Source organism: Trematomus bernacchii, unplaced genomic scaffold (assembly GCF_902827165.1).
Source record: "Trematomus bernacchii unplaced genomic scaffold, fTreBer1.1, whole genome shotgun sequence".
Taxonomy (NCBI): Eukaryota; Metazoa; Chordata; class Actinopteri; order Perciformes; family Nototheniidae; genus Trematomus; species Trematomus bernacchii.
In genome coordinates, this window is record NW_022987778.1 from 3,089,287 (window position 1) to 3,116,138 (window position 26,852).

Below are 26,852 nucleotides of genomic sequence, written 5' to 3' on the forward strand. Positions count from 1 at the left end.
CAGCACAGATGCACGCTCTAATATTAGACAGCTCTAATAATAGTGGTCTCTCAGTGACTCTGCCATCCCCTGAGTCTGCGGTGCTGCGCCATCTTTTTTAAGATCAGGGCTGATGACATGAGTTTTCCACGAAAAACCTCTGATGTAAATTGTTCTCACACTTAGACACTGTGATGCATAAACGACTGGGACAATTAAAAAAACTATAAAGAAGAATTGTATACAGTAAAGATGCATAAGAGAGAAAAACGTATATCAGGAAGGTAGCGCAGTATTTAAAGGGGCCCTATTATCATTTCCAGGTTCATATTTGTATTTAGTGTCTCTCCTGTGACATGTCTCCTTGCTTTAATGTTCACAAAGATTTTTCTCATACTTCCTGTGCTGCAGCACCTCTTTTCACCCTCTGTCTGAAACCAGAGCACAGTCTGCTCTGATTGGTTAGCTGGCCGACTCTGTTGTAATTGGTCAACAGATGTCCCACCTCTTAGCCTATCACGTACAGTGTGTAGGAGCGCTAGCCAATAGAAGCGTGAGTGTTACATGTGATGTCATTATGTGACAGAAGTAAACAAAGGAGTCCAATGGAGGTGTTTCAGGAAGGGGGGGAGAGAAACTCAGGGATTTTAGCTTTTGCAGACCATTTACATGCACTAAAAACTTATATATCACACTACAGGAAAGGGAAAACCCCAAAAAGCATAATAGGGCTTCTTTAAAATGCAGGTCCATCTGTGAAGAATAAGTCACTCTCACTCAAATAGAAGCTGTTATATTACAGATGATAATCACACACACATTATCTCCTTTCAACTCATGATTGTATTTTACGCTTCCTTATTCTCCATTAAACTACAGTAAATGGCATTAACAATACAACGGTGATTAGGAAACACGAGCTGAATTGAGTCGTTTTATATTCAAACACAATTTTCTCTTATCTCAAAGATAGCCGTCCATGACATTTCCTGAACACATGTCAGTATTTTCTTTCTACTCTTTCTAAATTCAGATCATGGAAACGTTTTTTACCATGGAAGCTCTTTTTGGAAAGTGTGAAAGTGTTCACCCTATCCTGTTTAAATTCGTCCAAGCAAGCTGTGGATCACTTTAAATAGCCGTTGCGTATGACAGACGCTGCGGTATATAAACAAAATTGCCTTTGCTTGTGGGTACGAGCTGCCGTAACTACGTCTGAACACAAAGTGAGGAGAGAAACACAAGGTCAGAGATAACAACGCTGACACAGCAAAACTACTTAGAAGAATACAGAAGCATGAACCAAGCAGAACGATTTGAAATGACCAAAGAGACAAAGTCAAGCCCAATGAAAGGAGACACGTATTTACTGAAGCACACTAAAGGATCATTTGCTGGGTATTTGACACAAAATATAACGATATTAAAAGATATATTTATATGTATAAAACACATTGGCGTACATTACCTTAGGTTGTTGAGAAGAATATTAACATTTATCTAGTATGGAGACTGTGAGCAGAGATCACAAAACTGCCACAGTAAAAAAACAGAAAGAAATCAAGAAGAGATTTGGGCAAATTTGGGTAAAACGGAAGTAAAACTTGATGATTGTGTTAGAATAATAACATATATGTGATACTGGCCGGTCAAATTATGAAATAGTCGCACTATAAATCATTTTAGACGTGCCATTCCTGTAGAGATGCCATCATTATTTTTGTGTTTTTGAATGTGTGTCCTCTGTGTATATACAGTATATACTTTCTCTGTATGTTTTACCTGTAAAAGAGCTTTGAGACTTTCTTTTAAATGGTGTTACATAAATAAAATCTTAATGACTTACATAAAGATTAAACAATCTGAATCACTGAAGCAAACAGGAAGATCATTGACTGTGTGTGAGAAAACAATACTGCCACGGTAGAGAAAAACTAAATATGCACCAAGTAGATCGATAGACAGAAAGACCAGCATCAAATACACATACTGTACAATTTGAGGAGTCTTGGTGGAAATACAACATATACTGTATGTCTGTCTGACTGGCCTCGAAAGACATATTTGAATAGACTTAATACATCTCCTCTGTGTAGTAGCTGTATTTAAATATGTGTCCCTTGTTTATAACTATATGCATGTGTTTACGTGTGAAAGCACTTGTTTTAAAAGCTGCTACAGAACGTAAATATAATGTTACTAATTGACATAAATATGAAACAAACAGAGGATGTGGCTCCCTCTGTTGATGTCACCATAGCAACACACTGATGTCCATATGCTGTTTCCCCTCATCAGTGCATCACTAATGTGAAATATAGAACACAGCAGACCCCCCCCCCCCTGCATGGAGGGTATTGAGTTCCCTCAGAGATCAGAGGAAGATGCTGGTGCAGCAGTGAAGAGGAGCTCTGGCTCTTCATCAGACGTGTCCGATTTCACAGAACGATGACTCAGCTGGGGGGGGCTTTAAAGGTCACCTATTATGCAAAATCCACTTTTTCATGTCTCTTCTACATAAACATGTGTCCCCTCTGTGTAAAGAGACTCTGAAAGTTTCAGGAAAAAAGATTCTCTCTCTTTTTGTCCTGATCCATTTATATAAAAACCTGTCTGAAAATGAGCTGATCAGATTTTGGCCACTTTATGATGTCATAACGATTTTTTGGCTTGAGTAACCATTAGCCAATCACCAACCAAGGTAACCCCCCCCCCCCCCCCCCCTCACCTTATCACCTGAATCTCCTCCTAGAGCACCATTGTGTTCTTTTTAACCAAATATCTCTCAGAGGGGCGTGGGGAGGGGCTCCTTATTTTCATCTAAAGTAACAGACAGAGAATCAGCACTTTGGAAACAGGGCTGAAACAGAGGGGATTATGGGATGCTGCAATGATCTGTTTGGTATTTGGAGCCAAACACTTCAGAGACATGTTTTGTATATATCTGAGACCTATAATATATTGATGAAAAACAGTATAATAGGGGACCTTTAATTGTGGCTGCGAAGGGAGTGCGATCGTCTTTCAATTAGAAGGTTGTGGGTTCGATCCCTGCCAGTGCAGAAAACATGTCGATGTATCCTTGACCAAGAAACTGAACCCTGAGTTGCTCCCGATGGCCAACGGTGTGTGAATGTTAGCTCTGTATGAATGAGGTGTGAATGATTAATGGTAGTATGTAAGGCACTTTGAGGGGTCGTAAAGACTGGATAAAGCGCTATATAAGTACAGTGTGTGAGTGTGTGTGAGTGTTAGCCTCCCCTGAGCAAGTGGTACTGCTCTGTATGAATGTTGTGTGAATGACTTGTAGTATCTTTTGAGGGGTCGATAAAGCACTTTATAAGTACAGTCCATTTACCATTTGATGCTAGTTAGCAACACAAAACAGCTGACACCTCCATGTAGATACAGACCAGAGGTCATTTCGAAATGTATTCTGTTACAGTTTAAAAAACCGGTAAAAAACTGTAACCAGTAGCTTAATCTGAGTATCAAATTATAAAATAAAAGTAATGCTATCTGATTAATTTCCATTATTTTTGGATTACCGAAATATCAAACGAAATGCAAATTTATAGAAGAGAGAATAAATATATATAAAATGTTTTTTCCTTAAGTGTACTTGTAAGAAAACAGATTAATGTGACCTTAGAAAATAGGAAACCAAGTAATTTAATATAAAAAATGTGTTATCATAAATTATACAGTAAGACAGAATAGTATAGTTTCCAAATGCTGTTAAGTTTTAACACATGGATAAAAAACAAAACCCAGTATTTTGGTTTAATAAATCACATTTCCAATTACTCCACCTCTTTGAAATAAAGAAAATGAAACTGAAAAAAAAGAAAAAAGAAGAAATTGGTTTGCTGCTCAGCTCTGTTGTGATTGGTCAACTGCTTAGAGATGTCCCGCCCCTTAGCCTATCACGTACAATGTGTTGTAGCCAATAGAAGCACGAGTGATACATACTGTAGTGATGTCATTATGGTATCTTTAAAAATGACCAGTATTCTGATGACATCTCTTTTAAATATCGGTGTAAGGCAGCGGTTCCCAACCTTTTTCAACTCAGGGCCCATTTGTGAATGAAAAAAAAATGTGCGGCCCACATTTGGGCAATTCAGAACATGTGACATGTTGTTAATCCAGTAGAACAGACCGCTGTCAAGGACTGTAATGACCGTTGCTATGGAGGATCGAGAAAGAGAAAGGAAAGGAGGTTCAAATAAAAACAAATCTTAATAATGAAATGTTTCCACACAAATCATAATGTTTTGCAAATTATTTGGCGGCCTACTTGCAATGCCTTCGTGGCCCACTATGGTGCCGCGGCCCACAGGTTGGGAACCACTGGTGTAAGGGAATACATTTTAATCTGAATAATATAATCCAGTTACATGAAATGTGTTCTTTTCTAAATCTGATACAGACTCTAGAGAGGAAATCATAGCGGTATGAATTTTTAAATCCAGCTTTAGGAGAATGAACAGAGAGACAGCTTTGACCCCCTGAATGCTTCCCTCAGGTGAAATGAAGAGAGACTGCATTACTGTGATGTGTGCCTGCAGGGTGACTCTGCAGACTGGTACAACGTGATACTACGACAACAAAGACACTCTAAGTCTGAACCGCTGCTGTTCCCCCCCCCCCCCCCCCCCATCAGATAACATGAACAATGCAGAGCGCTGAGAGTCCGTCCGGCTGCACGTCTCTCAGATCAGGTTCACTTTCACTCTCAAACACAGCTAACGGACGGGAAACAGTGTGGGTCACATTGGAGCACAGAGACTTAAAGAGGCCCTGTGATACTTGGGCTTTCAGATGGTCTACAACTCAGGATAATTTTGAGATTTTCTTATTTATTCGTTTATTTAACAGGGACATTGCACATTAATCAACATTCCTGTAAATGTGCCAGAGTTAGCCAAGAGGTTATTTGTCATCTGTAGTCCCTGGACAGATTTTGTAAGTCAATCTAAAGACACATTTCATTTTAAACAAGTAAATAGAATAAGACCATTGTTTTGCATGATGAAAGTGTCAGGCTGCACGTCTCTCAGATCACGTTCACAAACACAGCTAACGGACGGGAAACTGGGGAGGTGACACAGAGACTTAAAGAGGCCCTGTAATACTTGGGTTTTCAAATGGACATTGCTCAACTTTTGAAGCGAGCAACGCGAAGCGACGGAACCACAATGCAGTTCGGTAAAAGCGTGACGTCACCCCATTCAAAGTGAATGGGCAGAAGCGTTGAAACGCACGCCGCCGTGTGGACGGGCCGTTACTGAAAAGATAAGTTTATGTGTTTGCTTCATTCAGAACTCTAGAGTAGCACACACAGCCATGGCCTATAATACCTTATCTACAGGAGCCAGTACGGTTAGATAAATAGGTTCTATCATATTGTGTCGCAGAGGATGTTAATCATCACTTGGCCTTTTATTAGCAATCAGCCAACACGACATCATGTGTATCTAAAGAACATGTAAGTGAAGGTTAGTGTGCAGGGAGTCATGTCTGATTTTGATTTGTGCATCTTGAAATGTGCTCAGCCTAAATGAAGCTGTCAACTGCAAAAACGGTTGGATTTTTAAGGACTTGGTAACCGACTTATCTCTGCAGTGCGTCAGACACGCCTTCAGTAAACACAACTCCATATATATATATATATATAATGGGAGGGATGAAACCCTCTTTAATGGTCACACATGCAGAGCACACAGCACACACAGTGACATGTGTTCTCTGCTTTTAACCCATCCTAGTACCAGGAGTCTAGTACTAGGAGCAGTGGGCAGCTACTGTACAGCATTGGGAGTGAGGGGGAAGGGGGGTGTCCGGTGCCTTGCTCAAGGGCACCACGGCAGGGCAGGGGGTGAACTGGGACCTCTACAAGTAGCAGTCCAAGCCCCTACTGACTGAGCCACTGCCGGACTCCACCTCAGCATTTTCCTGTACTTACCATCAAACGAATAACATATTTGCACATTTTTGTATAATTTAAAGTAGTTTATTTAATTTTCTTTTACCAATATTTTCTTTTACTTGGACATTTCTATTTGTAAATCTAATATTTTAACAGATAAATTACTTTATTTGATATGATCTTTTTATGCTACCTTTAATTCCTTTTGATATCTAAATATTATTATTATATTTTTCCCCTTTTTTCTCAATATTAAATGGAGCAACTGTCACAAAAACCCAAATAAATAAAGTATTCTGATTCAGATTTTGATAAGACAAGTCACAGAAGAGCTCCCTTAAAACTATCTATACATTAATTATCATTTTCAGGTGTATCTTAAGGAAGGTTTTTGGAGGCCTACTGCAGCATTGAGAATTGCAAAGTCACTGCTGGATACCAAATCAGTGCGGTAGTCACAACAAACATCCATCATCACCGCTCCAGTGTTTTAACCTTTGGCTCTGTAAATGAAATGTAAAAAACAAGCATAATCAGAGCCAATGATGAGTCAGCGCCAGGGTCTCCTCCCCTCCACTGAGATGCACACAGTGTGAAGCTGAAGCCTCCTGGAGCAGTAGCATCTGTTTCTCAGCCTAAAAGTGTTTGTTTAAAGAGTCCTTTTGAAGAGTGCGATGTTCTGCCAAGCTGCTCTCGTCTATTTATCCTTTTCTGGCATCCCAGACATCCTCCTTTCACATGAAGTGACTCTCAGCCAAAGGCGTTTGGAGAGACTTGTGAAAACGTCGACACTGGCTGATCATCTCCATGCACCATTTTAAAATACCTCTGCTCCCTGCTTACGTTGTCAGCTGAATCTGAAATACTTCTTCTCATCATATCAGTTGCTTTTGTAGCTCGGTAATACGCCGGTGATTTTCAACATCGAAGCTGTGCATATCATTATCATTGTGCCATATTCCTGCAGTTTCACTGAGTCCACAACAACAGACACAACAACAGACACGGCGGTGGGGTAGGTAAGTCACTTCAGAAACACTTGTTGTTATATTCCATGGAATGCTCTTAACATCCCGATAGCAATGAATATATTAAATGCTTTGACAATAAATATATACAAATATTTCATCTGTGGAAGCCGTGGCGCTGTAAAAAGCACGACCAATCATCTGAGCCGGCCCGGCTAAAATAACTGGATGGCCTACCTGCCTGTCAGCCTTCCATCTGTGCACAAACTTATCTCGTGCCCTCATTGGTCATGTGCGCGTTCGTGTGTGTTGGAGGAGAGGCTCTGTAAGGAAGTCTGAAGGAAGGGGCAGATTTTTTCCGGCTGCGTATTTTCAAATTCTAGCGCACTCGAGCTGGTTTCTCCAAAATTACCTACCCTACCTTTAAAGATGAAAACAAAATCTAAAAAGCTTCATTTCTGTTTATGAAGTCTATTTTGTAAGTGCCATTGAGTTTAAGTTGAAAACACATTTAAAAGTCTAATGTTTGGGACAATATTTGGCAACACCGTTTATCATTTGACTCAAATATACCACTTCTCTAAAGAAATATGTTGTTGCTTATCAGCCGACATTTCGTATCAGCCATGACGATGAACTTTGCCCCTAGTTGGTTGTTAGTTAATTTATAAGAATAATGAATGTACTTTTTAACTTAATTCATGATATAAGGGGTCATTACTTATTTATTTTTGTCATTGTCACAAAACCCTAAAAGGGACCTTAACCAACAAAGTAGTTTACAAATCAATACTGGTAGTTCCTGTTTTAGTCATTTCCTAAAACAGCGGCACTGTAGTGTATGGTAGCGTTTCTCAAACAAAATCAAATAGTTACTTCTTTCACACGGTGCAGGTTATGAATTTGTTTTTCTTGGACTACATACGGAGCTCTCTGGTCCTGAGGATTTATCAGGATTTTTACGCATACACGGTAGGGTTCATTCATTGTTGGTTTTGGTCGTTTCACAGGATGTTTTAAAAGTATCATATGGATTATGAACAGCATTGCTTTTAATGTGCCATGTGTACTTCAGGGTTGTATACCTTCTTTTACAATGCACGACACAATGAGGGCATTAAACCTGATCCCTTCCTGTTTCTATGGTCTGATCCAAAATATTTTTTTATAATCTCTTACAGTCCAAAGAAACATGTTATAATGTGAAATCTAGCAGGGGTATCTTTAAGAAATTACTCAACTGCATGATCTTCTCTCTATAAACATAACTCGTGGCAGAGTAGACACCGGGTGTTTCTCAATGTCCAGGAAGGCTGCTCCAGAGCCACTATTTCAAGGATGCTACGTCATCGAGTGCCGCCGAAGGACTGTTCCAATGTCCAGGATCCTTGGAATTCTACCGAGGCCGGTGTCATTCGTTGCGGGACATTTCGAGGCGGCACATGTGTAGACTCCGCGGTCTTAAAATCCCCACAATGCTTTGCGCACGGACCAATTTGTTAAATCTTTGGCGGAAATTGCGCTCCATTTAAGGCGGGGCCTCGCATATGATGCACACCCGTTAGCCTGTTCCACCATTCTTCGTTTTCAGAGGCTAGGAAGGATTCTTGCATCGCTTCTGAAGCAACTGACTCGGAGGGACTCGACATTGAGAAACACCCACTAGTTGTCATGTGACCTCGTTCTGTGGGTTGACTTGAGGATCTTTGAAAGTGAACTCTTCACTCTCTCCTGAATCTCTGTGACTCTGCTCATCACTGCGAGGCCCAGAGGAGGAAGGTCACTGTCAGACAGGACTCAGAGTTCCTGCTCATTCCAGCTTCTCCTGCGTTGACCTGCTTGATATAAATATCCACGTCTGAACTCCCAAAACGAGAACGCTCTGTTTTAAGGCGTCTAAAACGGAGCAGTGATCGACCGAGGCCCAGTCACTGCTCCAGATAACATGCTCCACATTACAGCTGCGAGAGGAGGGGGGGGGTGAGGGGGTTCAAGGAGACAACATGTACCACGCTTTGAAGAAGAAGCTACTTCCAGGGAGACAGACTCTGATATAGATTAGTACGCAGAAGAAGTACATTTGGTGGGAAACAAACTTTATGATTCAGAATACTTTATTTATCCTTAGGGGAAACTGGGTTTTGTGACAGTTGCTCCATTTTATAATGAAAAATGCAATGAAATAAAAACATAAAAATAAAATAATAGATGAAAAAATGTTTATCTAAAAATAAGAAGTTGAAGTAAGAAATTGCAATAAAAAAATATTAATTTAAAATAAAAGGAGTTGAAGAACATTTTTGCAAAAAATAAAGATACTATAAAATAAAAATATGAATTAACAAATAAAAAGTTATATCAAATTGTTATAAAATATGCCACATGAATATATTCCAATAAATAATAGTTTAGCTTAAGCTTAACTTAAGTAAGATGCTGGAGTATCATCAAATATGACACAGAGCATGAAAATGATTCAGCACCAAGGACAGCTCCACTTTCAAAAGTCATATCTGTAATGTAATGTCAGACGGACAGGCAGCATCCTGTTCTAAACATAACACCAAAAAGCATTTAAGTGGACGGTTTTATGTTATAAAAGTCATCTACAGCAGATGTTGACATTGTGTTTAACGTTGTATTCTGTTAAAGTAATACATTAATCAACAAAGTGTGTTATTCTTGACCTAAAGGAAAAGTATATACATGTTTGTAATCTAAACTCAAACCACAAGGAGCAGACGATAAGCATCGCACACGGCTAACTCGACAAGGACAACCACCAGGTTTATCTAGCAGTCTAATCTTTGAACTTTGCTCGGGTACACGGCTGTTTTATTTGCAGATAACCTTACACCTGGCCAGTTTTTTAAGTTCATGCATGAAGGCAATTTGAGCCCAGAAGTATGACGTCAAACAAGAGCTGAAATAGGAAAAGTATCTGTTAAATGGAAACCAGAAGTACACGCAGGCTATTAGTTTTTCTTAGAGGGAAGAACACCATAATCCCTGAGGTCATATAAAGGGCTGCAGAGGGTCAGCTACCTTTGTAATGACATAACTGGGAGATGAGTATCATTTAGTTTGAATGTCACAATGTTAGCATTATGGATTATAGAGAAAGGTACCTGCCAAAGGATGTTATTAAAACTTCCAATTCATTTGTAAACTAGGAGCCTTTTTGAAAGATGTCCTTCCTTTGTTTAAGTTATATTTGTGTAGTTTAGCCATGCCATCCCTAGCAAAAAGCCTATTGCTGTACGGCCTTGTTTTCTATTGAACATAAACTAGTTAAAGTTAGTTAGGTAATGATGATGGAGTTAATGTAGCTGAACTAATGTCTGCGGCTTTCTCTTCCCACTCACCTCGGATAAAAGCACGTTGATGGGAGCTGACAACAAAAAGTTATTACCCGCTTTTAATCTCAGCGGCCTAATGCGAGCTCATTCCTTCCCTCAGACTGAAAGCTAATGTCTCAGCTAAGAGATAAAGAGGAGGGAAGTGGGTTGGAAAATTAAAAATGCCCGAACAGACTCGACCGTCTCCATCCTCGTCCTCACCCAGCAGCAGAGCCATACATCAAAAACCACATTTGTTTGTGTCTTAAAGTGTCAAGTCACTGCTGAGTCACTGCTGAAATCTGCAGTGCAGAGAAACACAGGCCCTGTATCGCTGAAATATGGGCATTTCGCGAATAATTGAAATGGTCTGCATGCAACGTATATTAAGTCGTGAATACATCAACATATGCAAGGTATTCTAATCAATCACAATAGCCGCTTTCACACCAAGTACTTTGCCGTACTTAGTTCCCAGCACTTAGTACCCCCATGGAACTAAAGAGCAGATCGCGTTCACACCGGAATAAGTCCCTGAGGGAAGATTACGCAAATTAAGCCGCTGACGTCACTTCTTCTTCTTCTGCTTTGGGTTTACTGGCAGGCCGCAAACAACTTCACGGCGTATACTGCCACCCGAAGTCCCCGGCTGGAAGCAGCTTCTACTGAAGCCTTCCGAGTAAATCGCCAGAACGCTGACACCTCCTCATCTCCACCGCTCCCATGTTTTTTTTTGTGTTGCCATAAGTTATTCTCTCTCCGTTGGTGCGCGGGGCTAATGCTAATGCTAATAATGCTAATGCCAGCAAATACAATGGCGGCTTCAAAAAACGTTTCAGAGTTTTACGGGGCGTGGTTTGCAATTCGCCCAGCCAATCAGAAAGTGGTACTTTTTTCTCCCCAGGAAAGTCCCACCTCTCTAGCAGGCACTAAACATGGGGGTAAAAGTTCTCTGAACTAAGTTCTCTTTTTGGTGTGAATGCAAAATTCCAGGCACTAATGGAGCTAAACAGGAAAAGTACGGGTAAAAGTACTCCGGTGTGAAAGCGCCTAATGACTTGGTCCTATGTAGCTAAACACTTACAAACATGCCATGTGCTTACCTTCTATTGACGGTCTTTAAATACAGTTACACATGATTATAAGAACCTCATCCACGCTAATCAACCCAGACAGTTGTAGGTTATTTCACTTCTCATGCAAGAGTGATGTAATGTAAAGTAATCTGCAGGACACAAACTTTCTCCTTGACCCCGATCCAGTGTCAGAAGGAAGTCTTAGCTCCTGATGCTAATCCTGGTCCTGTGATCTGGCAGCGCTAATGTTTGGGCGGCTAAGCCATCTGAAGCCTTTGTGCTGCGTAACCTTAGCTAATAGTGTTTCTAGGAAAAGTAGATAAACACATGTATCCAGTTTTCATTCAAATGTGTGAACAAATGAAGAGGGGAAGTGGACAACGTGTTCAATAAGACATCTAGGTTCATTTGTGGGCTTTTATTTTAGAAGTTGCTAATTATCTAAGGGTCCAAACATGAAAGTATTGAAATACCACATTAACACAATCATGAAAGCAACACCTATGACTATAATCAATATAAAAGTGGCTTGTCTCAAATCAATAGCTATCAGAAATATCAAAAAGTGGTTTGAATAACACAAACGGAACAAAAGATGACTAACAGCTAATGACTGAATCAATACACTAAGATGATATTAGATGGAAATAAGTATATCATTAGTCTGATTAAGGTTCATGTTAGGGAATCATTTGCTTTGACACAGTTCATCATCTTCTCCTCTCACTGTCTCCATTCCCACGGCATAGGTCTACGCCCTTGGGTATTGTTGCTATCTCTCTTAAGGAGGGGCAGCTTGGGCGCATTGTTGTTGCCAGTCTATGACCGAGCACAAGCCGCCATGAGGTAGTTTACTGTTCAGGGACGTAGGTTCCCTGGCGCACATTATTTTCTATGGACCAGAGCTCTAGTTAGATTCAGGGTCCATATTGCTTTAGTCTCGCTGATAAAGAATGTTGATTATTACACTCAGAACTAGTTAAAACCTCGAGCTACAGAAAGAGTTCTTCAGAATTGGTTTGGCAACCGCTGTGTCAACTCGTGACACACCACCTGTCTCGTCAATTCTCCGGCCGCAACTCCAAATAAACCGTCAGTGTTTGCCATCAAAGCTCCAGCTCTCCTCGTGTCTCTCTGAGTCCTGACTCCAATTGCTTCAGAAGTTTCCCCCACAGTACACATGCATTTGTTGTTCAAAGTGTACAAGCACTTTTTGATTCTCTGATACAGTTTGGTGTTCAGTAACAATACAAAAAGAGAGGTTCGTCTTGGCTGTAGGGATAACTTATTGCCGATTATTCACATACGTTTGTGTCAGAAATACTGAACATAACCCAGATCCCAGATAGCTTTGATGCAGTACACACAGCAGCGTGTTTTACAGTCAGAGTACTATAATGGTTTAATGATTGAGAATCCAAACTTCTGCAATTTCCCCCGCAGGGATCAGTTAAAGTGCATTTCATCTTAAAAATATAAATAGACAAACTTAATCCCCCTTGTCTCAGATTAAACATGAGTTCAGTCAAAGCCAGTTTCCTACTGAATTCTTAGAATGGCGAATATTTGCAGATAAATGGTCTTTTATCAACATATTCAGCCAGCAATAACTTCCGTATAACTGGCCTGTTTGGCCTTGAGTCAAACAGTGAGTCATACAAATGCATATTCAAGAAATACTTTTGACACTGGACACATCTGAAATCATCCAACACCTTAGAAATGTTAACCTGCAATTCAAGTTTGAATGTGTTACTTCTGTCAAGGCTCTGTAAAGGTGAAGGCTCCAAAGCAGAGATTAAGACAAATTAAACTCTTAATTTGGACGTTTTTTTAAGCATCAGTGAAGCAACCGGTGTGCTTACGTTTCTCAGAAATTCAACACAAAAACTGTGCTTTGAGTAATCGGTTAGTTTAGTTTCCGTCATGTTTATCTGCACTAATTAAATGCAAAGTTTAAAAGCTGCCAGTGATGCAAAAACAAAGATTAAAAATGTCCAATGATACGTTTACAATACACATGTCCTCTTTAAATGCCATACAATTAATTGATAAAATATGATCACAACTAATCCAAGCCAAACTTTTCTCACATTTCAAAATTGGGTTCTTAAACATCTCCAAGTCATTATCAGCACATAAGTCGTGACTGTACAACATGAGGAAGGGGATAAGAGAAAATGATATTAGCTCATTATAACAGATTGAAAAGCACTTCACTAACTTCACCTGATTTAACACATGGCCTGAGTTTCAACTATCACTCCCCTCATGTCCGACGGATTAAAAGAGAGAAATCTGAAGGAAGAAGAGGATGGATAGAGGGCGAGGAAGGGTCGATGAACTGAGTCTGAGCTCTTTAGTAATTCAGTATTAAGTATTTCAGAGAGACTCGGGTAAGTTTAACTTCCATAAAAGCAGCGATCTCCTCTTTTCAACGCTCCCTGAAAGGCCTCTGAGCTCATTCTGCTAGTCCATCATGCAGTCTTTGTTTCTGCAGACTGCCATGGTGATGCCCTACAGCTCACACACACACACACACACACACACACACACACACACACACACACACACACACACACACACACACACACACACACACACACACACACACACACACACACACACACACACACACACACACACACACACACACACACACACACACACACACACACGTCCAATTGAACACAAATGTCTAATACGAATAGTTTCAGTTGCAGATACAGTAATCATAAATGTTTCGAGATTCAATATCTGACATTGGCTTGTGAAAAGATATAAAATAATCCAATGTCCGTACAGAATGAATTATCCTTGACGCCTTGGCACTGTTCTTCACCTGACATTCATGCCAATAAATCCTTTAAAATGGAAAGCTAAATATCTTTGAGGTCATTTCAAATTGAATTGTCTCCATGACACCTTCACCAGAGAGACAAGTTCATTATTAATTACGAATTGTCCCACACAGTACGTATCATGGTCAAGGGCGAGTACAAGTGAAGTGTTTCTTATTGATATCGAACAATATGGGATGATTATATTTAATGAAACTCTTAATATATGTTTTAAAACCAAGTCTTGGTCAGGCTTGTCTAGTTTCACACCCAGAAATGTAAAAATCTTTAAGAAGACTTCAATGTTTCTCTACTGTAAAGTATTCATTACGAAAAAATGCCTGAACTGCTTGGCCAGTAAAATACAAAAAAATAATCTGTTTAGATAAAGCATTTAAAATCTTTTTTTTATGAAGTTGGGACCCAGATACAATCAAATTAGGCAAAGACGTATTGAAAAATAGACCTTCAGTGGGAGAACTGCGATACATCAGAGTAACAGTGAGAAACAACAGACTGAAGGAGCGCCCTGAGAGTGAGAAGCAGACTGAGAATGGGCATCAGGAGGATATTGGCAAAGTGTCATCGTGTCTTAGAGCCCGGTCCACAGCGAGCCAACCATGACATCATTGCTACCCCTGAACTCCCCTCACAACGTCTAAAGAGGCTCACACACACACTGACACACACTGGCACACACACTGACACACACACACACTCTCTAAAGTACATCACATGCTGCCAAAACATCCCAGAGAAATGTGTCAGACTATCTTTTCCAGGCCACCACAAACATTTCCCCTCGCTTTTATAAATACCCACAGTAATGAGCCTTTTGTGTTCAGGCTGTCTCTGAAAAAGGAAGTCACATTCAGGGTGACCTGAAAGCTCTGTGTGTGTGTGTGTGTGTGTGTGTGTGTGTGTGTGTGTGTGTGTGTGTGTGTGTGTGTGTGTGTGTGTGTGTGTGTGTGTGTGTGTGTGTGTGTGTGTGTGTGTGTGTGTGTGTGTGTGTGTGTGTGTGTCTCTCCTTTCCCCAGATTTCTCGTCCCTTTCTAGTTTCATCGAGTTAAGGCATACAATGACCAAAAATATCAAATGTAATGACAAGCGACTTTTAAACATATCTCTATTACTTGTCCTAATTTAGACTATTGGCCTTCCAAAGGTAGACTTTTATTTTGAAGGGTACATATGTTATTTGTTCATTGTTGCAAACTATCAGTAACAAATACATTTTCATTATTCTATGCAGATTCTTTAAAATATACTTCAAATGTTAGCTTTTCGGAATTCAACTTTGCCATTTTTTACTTTTCTTCACACGAACCAGAGAATAATATATATGTACGATTGAGAGGAAACACTGATGCCATCTCTGTTGTCTTGCTATAAGCTGTTGAAAGATTCTACTCAGTAGTGTGGTCGTATATGTTCATCATATAACACAACCCTTAAGTTAGATCAACTACACTTGCAGCATGTTAACTTCGAGAAGATTACCTCGCAATTGTGCCCAAAAGCAGGAAGAAGTTGAGCTTATTTTGAGACTCTGTTTCCCTCATTATTCACCATGAAGCACTGACATAAATATATGCTGCATCACCCACTTGCACCCATTTCTCATGTTCATCTCTGAGGTCTTGTGGGAGAGAGATTGAATGATTTCTCATCTGGTTGTCAGCTGAGAGCAGGAACGTCTCATTCATCATGCTGACAGACACATGACAGCATCTCTGGATCAGGCCCACACAGGAGCCAACAATTACAGTATGATAAATAAGTGTTGATGTGACTTTCACTCATACAGTGACAAGATATTCAATCCCTCAAGGTGGGACACCCCCAAAGGGATGGATTAGGGAGAGAAGAAGCTGTCCTCCCCTGACAGGAAAGGCTCCAGAGATCAGATGCTCGAGAAATGGAAAATGGGGAATGGAGAGGTGGAAAGAAACGCCGTTCAGAAGTCTGTTCAATTGGCTGCAGATAGACTGCAATTTGTTTGCTTTCTCTGCAGTGGCTCCTGAGTTAGAGGCCTTCAGGGATTTACTCTGAGCTTAAGGTGGCTTTAAAAGTGCCAGCGTGCGGGTTTACTGGCTGGTCGCTTGCTAATAACAGCTTATCAGAAAACAACAGACTCATAGATACCTGGCGTTGGTTGCAAAATGACTCGGATGCTGATCCAGTCTAACATACAGACGCTTTTCTGTTTAAATTGCAATATGGAACACGGTATCTTGCAGCAGAAGCTGTAAAAGAAGCTAATAGAGATCCAAATCTATGACTATAGTGAAGCTCAAAGGGAAAATGGAGCACACGGATTCAGCTTTGACTGGATGCATTTATTCAGAGTAGTAATAAAAGAGGAAAAAGCTGCATGCCTCAGTTTGTGTTCTGGGCTCGGCTAGATTTGGATCAGAGTCCAAACACAGGTTTATTTCAGGACTTTGCAGCTTGGCATGGTGGATGTTTTTCAATCAGCTGTTCCTGTATGCAGGTTTAAAATGCTGCAGCAGGATTTACCGATTTAAAAATTGAAAAATGTATCCCTTATTCAGACAAAAACCCACTTAATAGAACACTTGAAGGCCTGTGTGACTCTTATTCCTTCGTGCAAAGACAATATAAGCTGAGTCATGACACAGAAACAAAAGTTATTTCATGTTACAACAGGGCTGAGTGCAGGATGGGTTACCATGGACACCAGCTGCTCGTAAGTTATTGCCTCCCTCCTCATTTGCATCTCTCTCTCGCAGAGCACATTCAAACTTGCTTTGTTCAGCAGAAAGAAGGTCTCAAGGTTAAGTTCATTTTTGTACCTCTTGTTTTTGGTCCATGTTTGGTCTAATGACTCACTGTAGTAAAACATACTCTGTGGCACCTTCAACCAACCTCAAGGATCCACGTCCTCTCAAACGCTCCAATTATCCAAGCAGGTATTTAGTGATGAAAAGGTTTGTTTTACATTTGCTTCTTTTCAGGCTGCTTCATGCACCATCACCCTAATCCATTCTTCTACATTTCCCAGAATTCCTTTCAACAACTTCTACTACAACTGCTATAATCTTTTCTTTTAAAACATTTCCTTATCTGGGACTTTATTTAAACCCTGTATGATGATCAGGTTTCTTTACCTGTCCCACTTCTTGCAATGGTGCTTCTCCGCCTCTTTTCACCCTCTGTCTGAAACCAGAGCCCAGTCTGCTCTGATTGGTTAGCTGGCGAGCTCTGTTGTGATTGGTTAGAAATGTCCCGCCCCAGAGTTACATAGTGATGTCACTATATTCTAGGAGTCAACAAAGGAATTTAATCGAGGCGTTTCAGGCAGGGAGATTTTAAGCCTTTGCAGACCATTTACATGCACACAAACCTATCTAACACACTACAGGAAAGGAAACACCTTAAAACCCTAAAAAGCATAATAGGGTCCCTTTAAATACACATTTTAGTTGTAATCCAAAGAAATAAAGGCAAAAATGAAGCGTGTTTTGCAAATGGCAGTTCTCTTCACATTCACATCGCGTATAGTGAATGGCTTGCTGAGTGTCATCCCCTCTGACTGTGTGTGTGTCCTGTCAGCAGATCAGAGCGGACAGAGGGCTGCAGGTCGCGGCCCTCAGCGACCTCCTGATGGAGGGATCAATGTTTACTGCTGCTCTTCCTCTCTGACGGTGAGGGAGGACGCCTGCAGACACCGAGGCTTCACCTCCGCACTCCGGCCCAATATGGCTGCCATCAGCATGAATTGCACGTCTGCAGTTTGACTACTCTCTCTCTCTTTTCCTTGTGTGTCTGTTGTACCTGTCTTGCTCTGTCAGTGTCGTTCTCATCTTTTATTATGTCAGACATTTAATTCAGTTGCTTTTCTCTCTTTGACTCTAACTCTGTGTAAGACTGTGTTATTTCTTTCTTTCTCTTTTTGCTTTGTCATTCATCTCTGCAGCTTTCACTGAGTCGTATTGCCATCCATCTCCAAAGAAAAAAGCTGCATAATGATGTTCCTTACTCTCTTCCAGATATTCTCTAGTTATGCTTTATTGCACCCAGGATATTTAAAGCAGCAGAGAGAAATTGAACCAAATCATGTTTTTTTTAACCCTATGTGTTCCCGATTCGGATCTACTGTCTCGTGGCTGTATGTTTACGAGCCATCGTATGTGGGGCACATCACGCTACTGGTCAAAAAAAGACACAATTTGGACAAAGGGAGAGCAAATGTCAAGACAGACAGAGAGCTTTTCAAGCAGAACGGAGCAGAGATTGACACTGAATGAAGCTTTTGAACCGGGAAACTACATTTATTTCAGAAAAACTGGGACTCTAATCTCAGCATCTCAGCAGGGGGTATTTGGAGAACGGAGGGAGGGGCGGAGGAGTTTGTCGCATTGGTCTGTACAAAGACTCGAAACAGTCTCTCTTTACATAAATGTAACACAAACAGCATGGCTATTTTCTGCATATCTGTACATTCTCTCACACACACACACACACACACACACACACACACACACACACACACACACACACACACACACACACACACACACACACACACACACACACACACACACACACACACACACACACACACACACACACACACACACACACACACACACACACACACACACACACACACACACACACACACACACCAGCAGCAGCAGCAGGGAGAGCTGGCTCGAGCAGCAGAGCACACAGGGAGGTGCGAAACACTGCAACGACTGCTCATTGCTGAATTCTCCTAGCCAGAACCTCCCCTCTTTTCTCTCCATTGTTGACTCAGTACCCGTTCTCTCTGTACTCATCCTTTGTCTCGTCAACTCGACCCACGGTTCTAAGAAGCAGAAATAATAGACTTTTATGTTTTACGCGACAAGGATAGTGATTTGTTTGTTATTCATGTACCTAGCACTTCTCCATCATACGTAAATATTGCCAGGAGACAGGATTAACCAAATCTTGAGAAACAATGCAAGATATTTAAGATGCTGATGCTCAGACAAAAAGTCCCCCTTGCAAGGGCTTGACCAATGAGGCTTAATGAAAGTCAATACCAGTATATATGTCCGCAAGCCAGGGTTTTGTAAGGGTGTTCCGCATGTTAATGGCAATTTCCATGCTCCCAAAAATACCGATGCACTACGCAGTGATTTGTCTGACACAGACGTTTAAAATGGGACACGAAACCGTCTATTGGCAGGTCAGCTTCTCCTTAAGGTGGACTGACCCAATAGCAAGGGAACAACTAGAACAGACTACCTCCATAAATAGAGACCTAAAAACAGAGTTTTATATGAAAAAGTATATGTAGCTACTGTGTGATCATAATGAACAGCCGGAAACCAAACAATATACTATCTATTCATGAGATGAGCCATAACAATCTAAAACATGTCATGGGAATGCAGGTGGCTGACAATCACAATCAGGATCTCAAATTAACTTGTAGATTAAAATGTGTTAAATGGTGTTAAAACTTTAAATATCACATTTGATAGACAGCTACTGTATGTCAGTACTTTGTGTATGCTAACAAAAGGGAACTTTCTCAACTGTGAGCCAAATAAATGAAAGCAAAACATTATTTCTAACAACAACAGCAAAGCTTTACTTCTGAACAGCAGTCCTTTGAGCTAAATGCTAACGTCAACATGCTAAAAGCTCACCATGACAATGCTAACATGCTGATGTTAGGCAGATATATTGTTAACCATGTTCACCATCGTAGCTTAGCTTAGCTTAGCTTGATTACATTACAATACATTACATGTCATTTGTAGCAAAAGATTAGCGCTAACATTAGCGGATAGGACTGTCGTTAGTCTAAGTATTGTAGAAAAAGTTACAAGTGCAACAAAGTTATCACAACTCATCCAATGAAGGACATGAGTGTGTGTGCACATTTTATGGCGATTGTTGTGGAGGATAACGACAAATAGGAAAATAATCTATAATGTATGAGGGAACCATAAATATATGTTAAACAGTTAATTGCAATCTATCAGTTATTAACTTGCAGTGGACACCTCAATCCATAAACTTATGAGCGTTGCAAAGAAACTACAATAACTGGCTGACTTCGGGTTAGGGTTAAATGAAACAATTGTAGGGGGGGAAATAGGGATGGGAAATAATTATCACATACTTTCAAAATAGGGTATGTTTGAGCGGTACATCTGGTATATATTGATTAAAACAACTAAACTCACAATAACTTTTAATGAATACAGCTATTTTAGTTTGCCAGAGTTTGTTTGATGAGTCCAAAAATAATCATTTTGGACTAAGGCTACAGACTGGTTTTGTAAAGGAAATGAGCCAGCAGTCAAGCGATGCCAATTTTTCTGCATCGGCTTTATAATGTTCTCCAAATCCATCCAACAATGCGTCGCTCTCCCGGTGTCTCTGAACTACATTTCCGCCTTTAGCGGATACTCTTATCTGAACTGAGCAGGTAGGGGCTCTCTGTCTGTCCAACACAGCAAAATTGTTTCTGTTGATAGAAGCTGGCATCAAAGCAACGACTCTCTGCTAGAAGTCTGCCTCTGTAACAACTCCACCCCCCTGCTGTGCCTGCGGAGAGGCGATAATGGCGGCTGGACTGTTCGCTTTGAGAGAAACAGCTGGGGGGCGTCACATTAAATGTGCAGAGAGTAAGAGAAGTAGTAGAAGTAGTGGTGGTAAAGGAATGACCTAAAACCAGAGGGGGGAAGTCGTGGAGTACAAATACTTCGTTACTGTACTTAAGTAAATTGTTCTGGTATCAGTACTTTACTCCACTACTTATTTTTCTGACGACTTTTTACTTCTACTTGTTACATTTTCCAAACAGGCTGGTTCCTTTAGTTTGAATGTGTGTTTGGTGGCGTGATCATTATTATTTAGAGGCATTGCGTGCCTATTGATTTGAACACGATCCGTGTATCCATCATTTCCTGGTCTTCTCTAAAGAAGAGGGACCAATGAAAACGTTGTCATGTTGCCGTTGTTCAGCATGGAAACATTCATTAGCTAACAATGACATTATTGTTCTATTAATATAAAGGGAGGTCAGGTACTCTTTAAAACAGCTGCTAGTTATGGGTACTTTTTACTGAAGTACATTTCAAAGCCCATACTTCTTTACTTTGACTTGAGTAAAGAAGTTTAGTCAGTACTTTTTTTTTACCAGAGTATTTTTAAACACGAGTGTCTGTACTTCTACTTGAGTAAAGGATGTGTGTACTTTTGCCATTTCTTCCTAAAACTGGATACACACTTCACTGAACTTTGAGAAAGGCAGAAATGAATTCGACAATTCACCAACCAAAGAGGATCGCTCAAAGTCCAGCTGGACAGTTGGTTCAAGCCGATTTCCAAAACTGCCCTCCAACTTAATTTACATAATCAAGTATAATTGTACACCATCTAATTCCCCCATGTGAGCATTTATCCACAAACATAAGACGGCTAATGCTTTAATAAGACGACCTAATGAAGTATGTCAACGATCACTGCGGTCTGCAGCTCTGCCAAATGAAGCTGGAAGATTCATGAGGGCTTCATGATGGAGAGGGGTTAAAACCATTAAGAGACAATATATGGGATGTGTGTGTGTTGTACATGTGTCACTGAGAATGATTTCAATCAATGAACTGCTCGTCTAAATGAGGTGTCTGCCCTATCATGTGATCAGTTTCCCCAGACAGTCACCCTCCCTCCCGCTGTGTTGAGCTCGCCAGAAGATAATCTGAGCGTGAGCGTGCCTCTACCAACAATCCTAAATCCTTAAAGCTTTACAAATAGCCACCTTCTTGATTAACAAAGAGTTAGTGATTGTTAAACCTGCCATTGAGTCTAATGAGGCTATTCCCGTGAAATAGTTACAGTAAATGTCAGATCCCCTGATGGGATGAACTGACAGATTTCATAAAACTATAAAAAATACCTGTTCTGTTTCGAGGTAAGGTCGGAACTAGAGAAGATTATATTACATTGCATCGATTTAGCTGAGGCTTTTATTAGTGCCATCAACCATGAGGATTCAGAACAGCAAGAATCCTGCAAGTACATGAGCTTAAAATAAGCCACCATTTAAAGGACCAAAATGAGACAGGTTTTGTTTTAGGTATTAACTGCAAAGTTGCAGTTGAAACCATCAGCGACTATTCTTAAACCGATTAATTGTCCAAGTAATTTGATAAAAGGACAAATACCCTCTTGTTTCAGCTTCTACATGGTTTGTATTATGTAAATTGAATTGGGACTGGGAAGACAAAATAAGCATTTTGATGATGTTACCTTGGACACTGCGAGTTGAGACCTAAGTGTGTACCCTGGTCTTTAAATAGAATCCATGTATCAACTGGATAACCTCAATCTCGTCAAACACCTTCACTGCTCAAGGGCAAAAGGACAAAATACCCTCCAGCTCAGATATATCAGATTCACAACTAACCCTCACCTTTCACCTCCCCATCTGTGATCAATAAAACGTATATTACTATTGATATTAGTAACACCCATGGGGTTCGTCAGATGGATTCAAGAAAAACAGTTCCAGGCAATATAAAGTGGTTAAATTGTACCTTCTTTGTTACACATTTACAATCAATGAGAATTGGATGCTTGGCTATGGGCACTTTAACAACAGATACACATTCCTTTATTGTACTTTTTCCCCGCCGAGATTTCTCCCTTCTCTAACCTTTATGCTTCAGCTGCTCCATTAATGGGAACACTAATCAAAGTCGAGAGTTTAAAACTATACCAGCATCAGCAACGCCTGCAGCGCAACCAAGAGCTGTTAAAGACTTTAGACTGAGGAGCATTCATTAATAAATATCAACTTTCTGCTTTCTGATCAAAAGACTAGAACTAATGGTGAATGAGTGACTCATCTAAAAACCGAGGGTATCGACAGAAGGCATGAAGAGAATTGAAGACATTTCCTTTTGATTTAACCATTACTATTTTCTTTATGGTCTGCAGTACTTTCTATAGTTAATGTAGAACCTTTCCATTTGAGTGGAGTCAGTGTGGGATGTGAGGACTGAATCGTAGGAAGCAAATGTCAAACAGTGACTCAGCACTTCACTGCAACTACAGTACTAACTGTTGATTCACCGGCAGCTCGGCTAATAATATGTCATTACCGAGTTGCCTTGCTCAGCGGTACTTCAACAGGACATGTTAATGAGACACAGAAGTTTTGTTTCTCTAACGATTTGAACCATAGTTGTAGGGTTGCATTGTATCTGTTTACAATATTGGTTTCATGACAAAGGAAAGCAATTCATGTCAATAAGTGACTCAGCAATGTTAGCTTAGCTCAAAACAGTAGGTTAGATTGTAGGACTGAATTTAAAGATTGTAAATGAAAGATTCCCAGCATGCCACAGGGCCCAAGTATCTAATATGTCTCCGAAAGTATGTTATGGCAGTCATTTCAATAAAAAACGACATGCACTACTTTACTATAGAAAGTAACATTAAACCAAAGACACACAAAGATTGCCAAGTTAGCATATAGTTTAACTTGAGAATAATGTTAAATAATCATTGCATTTCAATTCAAGTATTATATATATTTTTCAAACCAAGTTAGTAGGATCCTTGACCTACAAAAATCAAAGTTGCAAATCTGAAGAAATCGTTTTTATCGCACACGATTATCCAAATTGAGGGCTTAATTTTTATCTTAAAAGTTGTGATTATCATGCTGTGAAGTAATTACCGAGACTCTGCCATGCATGCAGACAATCCCAGTTTATATCAAAGAGCCACAATAATTGTGCACGCAGGCAGACAGTCAATCAGATCAGTGACACACACACACACACACACCTTTGATGAGTCACTGGAAACATCCAGTCCCAAGAAACCAATACAGGAAAGAGAGCCGCCTGTTACATGGTGAAAACTCAATAACACAAGATGAATACTGACAGATAATGAAAAATAACTGCTTTTCTTCGCATGAATCGTCATCTCACATTCAAGCCACCACCCACACACACCCACAGAACCACACACCCACAGAACCACACACACACACCCTCAGAACCACACACCCACAGAACCACACACCCACAGATCCACACACCCACAGAACCACACACACACTTCACAGAGATAGGAATGGTTTTACTGCAACGGCAACATCCTCGGCATGAATGACTCATCAGAAAACACAGTTATCCTTCTTTTTTTTATACAAACGATGGGTGGTTTATTTTGTGACCAAAACACAACCCCCCTCAACCACGGACCCCAACACACACACACACACACACACACACACACACACACACACACACACACACACACACACACACACACACACACACACACACACACACACACACACACACACACACACACACACACACACACACACACACACACACACACACACACACACACACACACACACACACACACACACACACACACACACACACACACACACACACACACACACACACACACACACACTGTTTCTTTCTTTTACATCTAGTTAAAACCACTGCCATTTGTCCTCCTATGACCCAAAGCACAGCAGAGACTGACTTCATCCCATTACGTTAGCAGCATGCCAACTGGAAACCATAGTAATGACACAATGAAAACACAACTGTGGTTTTTTTTCATGTCTGTAGGGGGCAGTGAGTTCATCCGCATCACCTGCATGGAAGGTATTTCTCATATCGACTAACAGTGACTGTGCAGAAAGAGGATTATTATAGAGAGGATCAAATCTGTGTCCTTTTAATTACAGGAAAATCTCTCTATTCACTAAATCATCTTATCTTTAGGTTTTAGTTATTATGTAAAAGCCAGAAGAAGTTAAAGGCTGCCGTCTTTTCCACAAAAGCCCCTACACACGTTACAGATCTGTTGGCTCATAAGATGTTCACAAAGACAATAGGTTAATTAACCACCTACTGTTTTATCGCCTATTAATCCCGTTACTTTGGAGAAAGAAAGGACTCGCTTGAATCCCGTCTGAACTCTGCATGCCTCCTCTTATGTCAATGTAGATTTGAGATGATTGATTGTTTAAGTAGTGTAATGTTGTCTCGTGCCCTAAATACTCCCAGACATGTCTATGCCGATGCACGCAATCAAAATGACCGCGAATAAAAGTAAATGTTTTGTTCTTGGATGTTGGATTTTTAGATCTTAGACGAAATAGAGCATGGTTAAAACAGAAAACCAATTGTCACGCAGTTATTCGAGGATAAACGTCATGTCTGTGCTGAGAGACAAATAAGAGCTGGGAATAAAAACATATGCGCAGAATACGCAGCAGTGGCTCCACAGCATCCCACTCAAGCCGTCGAAATCTACTCCGCGCAGAAAAACACACATAATTGAGAGTCTTTCAGAAACAGTTTACGTACCGTTGTGGATGATGAGCCACTTTGACGGAGAGTTGTGTGTCTAGAAACCGGAGAGGAGCGTCGGCGGTGCGTGTGTGTGCGTCAGGCAGAGACAGGAGGATAGAGGAGGAGATTTGGCACATTTGGAGAGGAGCGCAGGGCGCCTGGATGCGGCAACATCCGTCTGCAGACAGCAAAGCAGCGGCGTGCGGTCCAACCAGGGAGGGGCGCACCGAGCTCACACAAACACACACACACACACACTGCACCAGCTGTAACTCATTCAGTGCCGGCGCGGGGTGGGCGGGTGGACTTGCTTTTGTATAAGCAGAGTGAGTGAGGGAGAGGCTCTGTGCTGTAAGTGTGTCTGCGAGTGATGCACCATATCTCACAGAGACTAATGAAAACATAATGTTGTCAGCCAATAGAATGACACCATGAGAGTCATCACAGCAATACGTGAAATAAGACCTCAGACAAAACAGTAGTTCTAGAAAGATATAGAAAATAACCCAAGGAAGCAAACTAAGAATATGTCAAATTAAATATGGTATACACAGACTATAAATGGAATCATAGGACGATTAAAGTTAAGTAAACAGTTAACCTATAAATTAACTCATTAAGAAATAAACACATAATTATCATGACAATTTAAAAGTGTTTTTTTATTATTTAGTTGCTGTCATATCGAGGCAAATGGAGCCAAAGAAAGTTAGACATTCATGTTTACATTGCTGGCGAAGTAGGGGTACATAATGCAACCTACCAAGGTTTTTTTTTGACTGATTGTCGATTATACAGCGACGTTTTGGGTGTACTAAAATCATCAAGGATTAACATCACAGGACCGAGACAATGAAAACCAGATTTGATTACAATCAGGTAGGAGGGAACCCAAACAGGACCCAACAAGACAAGAAAAAACCTGCAATTGGAGGCCCCAATGACCATACTGATTTAGTGGGACAATTTATTTTTCTGTAACTTACAACATTGCCACAGAGTGAACCACGACTGTACTCTAGCCTTATGGATTTACATTCTAAGGGTTATTAAAGTATACATTGGAAAAAATGTATTTGGACATTTCAGTCAACAAACTAAATTAGATGAAGTATTATGATTGCAACGGTTTAATGAATGCATTTCTCGTTACAAAAGGACAGTGTCTCAATGCACAAAGACAGGAACATAATGTGTTTCATATAGGTGTGGAATAAACACTTTCAATTGTGCACCTCAAACCAATCTAAACCACCTTTAAGAAAAATATTGACTGCCGGTGTGATTCAGGCCTTATCGCCCATCATCTGTGGTCGACCTCAGTAATGCTCTTGCGGCTGAATAAGAGCA

General features: G+C 40.5%; 1 protein-coding gene across 2 annotated transcripts in view; it reads right to left on the minus strand.

Moving 5' to 3' along the window:
- The window catches only part of map1ab (microtubule-associated protein 1Ab), a 70,548-nt gene that overhangs the window by 17,053 nt on the left and 26,643 nt on the right, over positions 1-26,852 (minus strand). The window contains exon 1 of one of the 2 annotated variants that reach the window (XM_034149200.1): positions 25,518-25,684. The exons of the other annotated variant lie outside the window; for it this stretch is intronic. The gene's annotated coding sequence lies outside the window, so the exon portion shown is untranslated. Of the gene's footprint in view, positions 1-25,517; positions 25,685-26,852 lie in introns of those variants that run through there. 2 annotated transcript variants of the gene reach the window in all.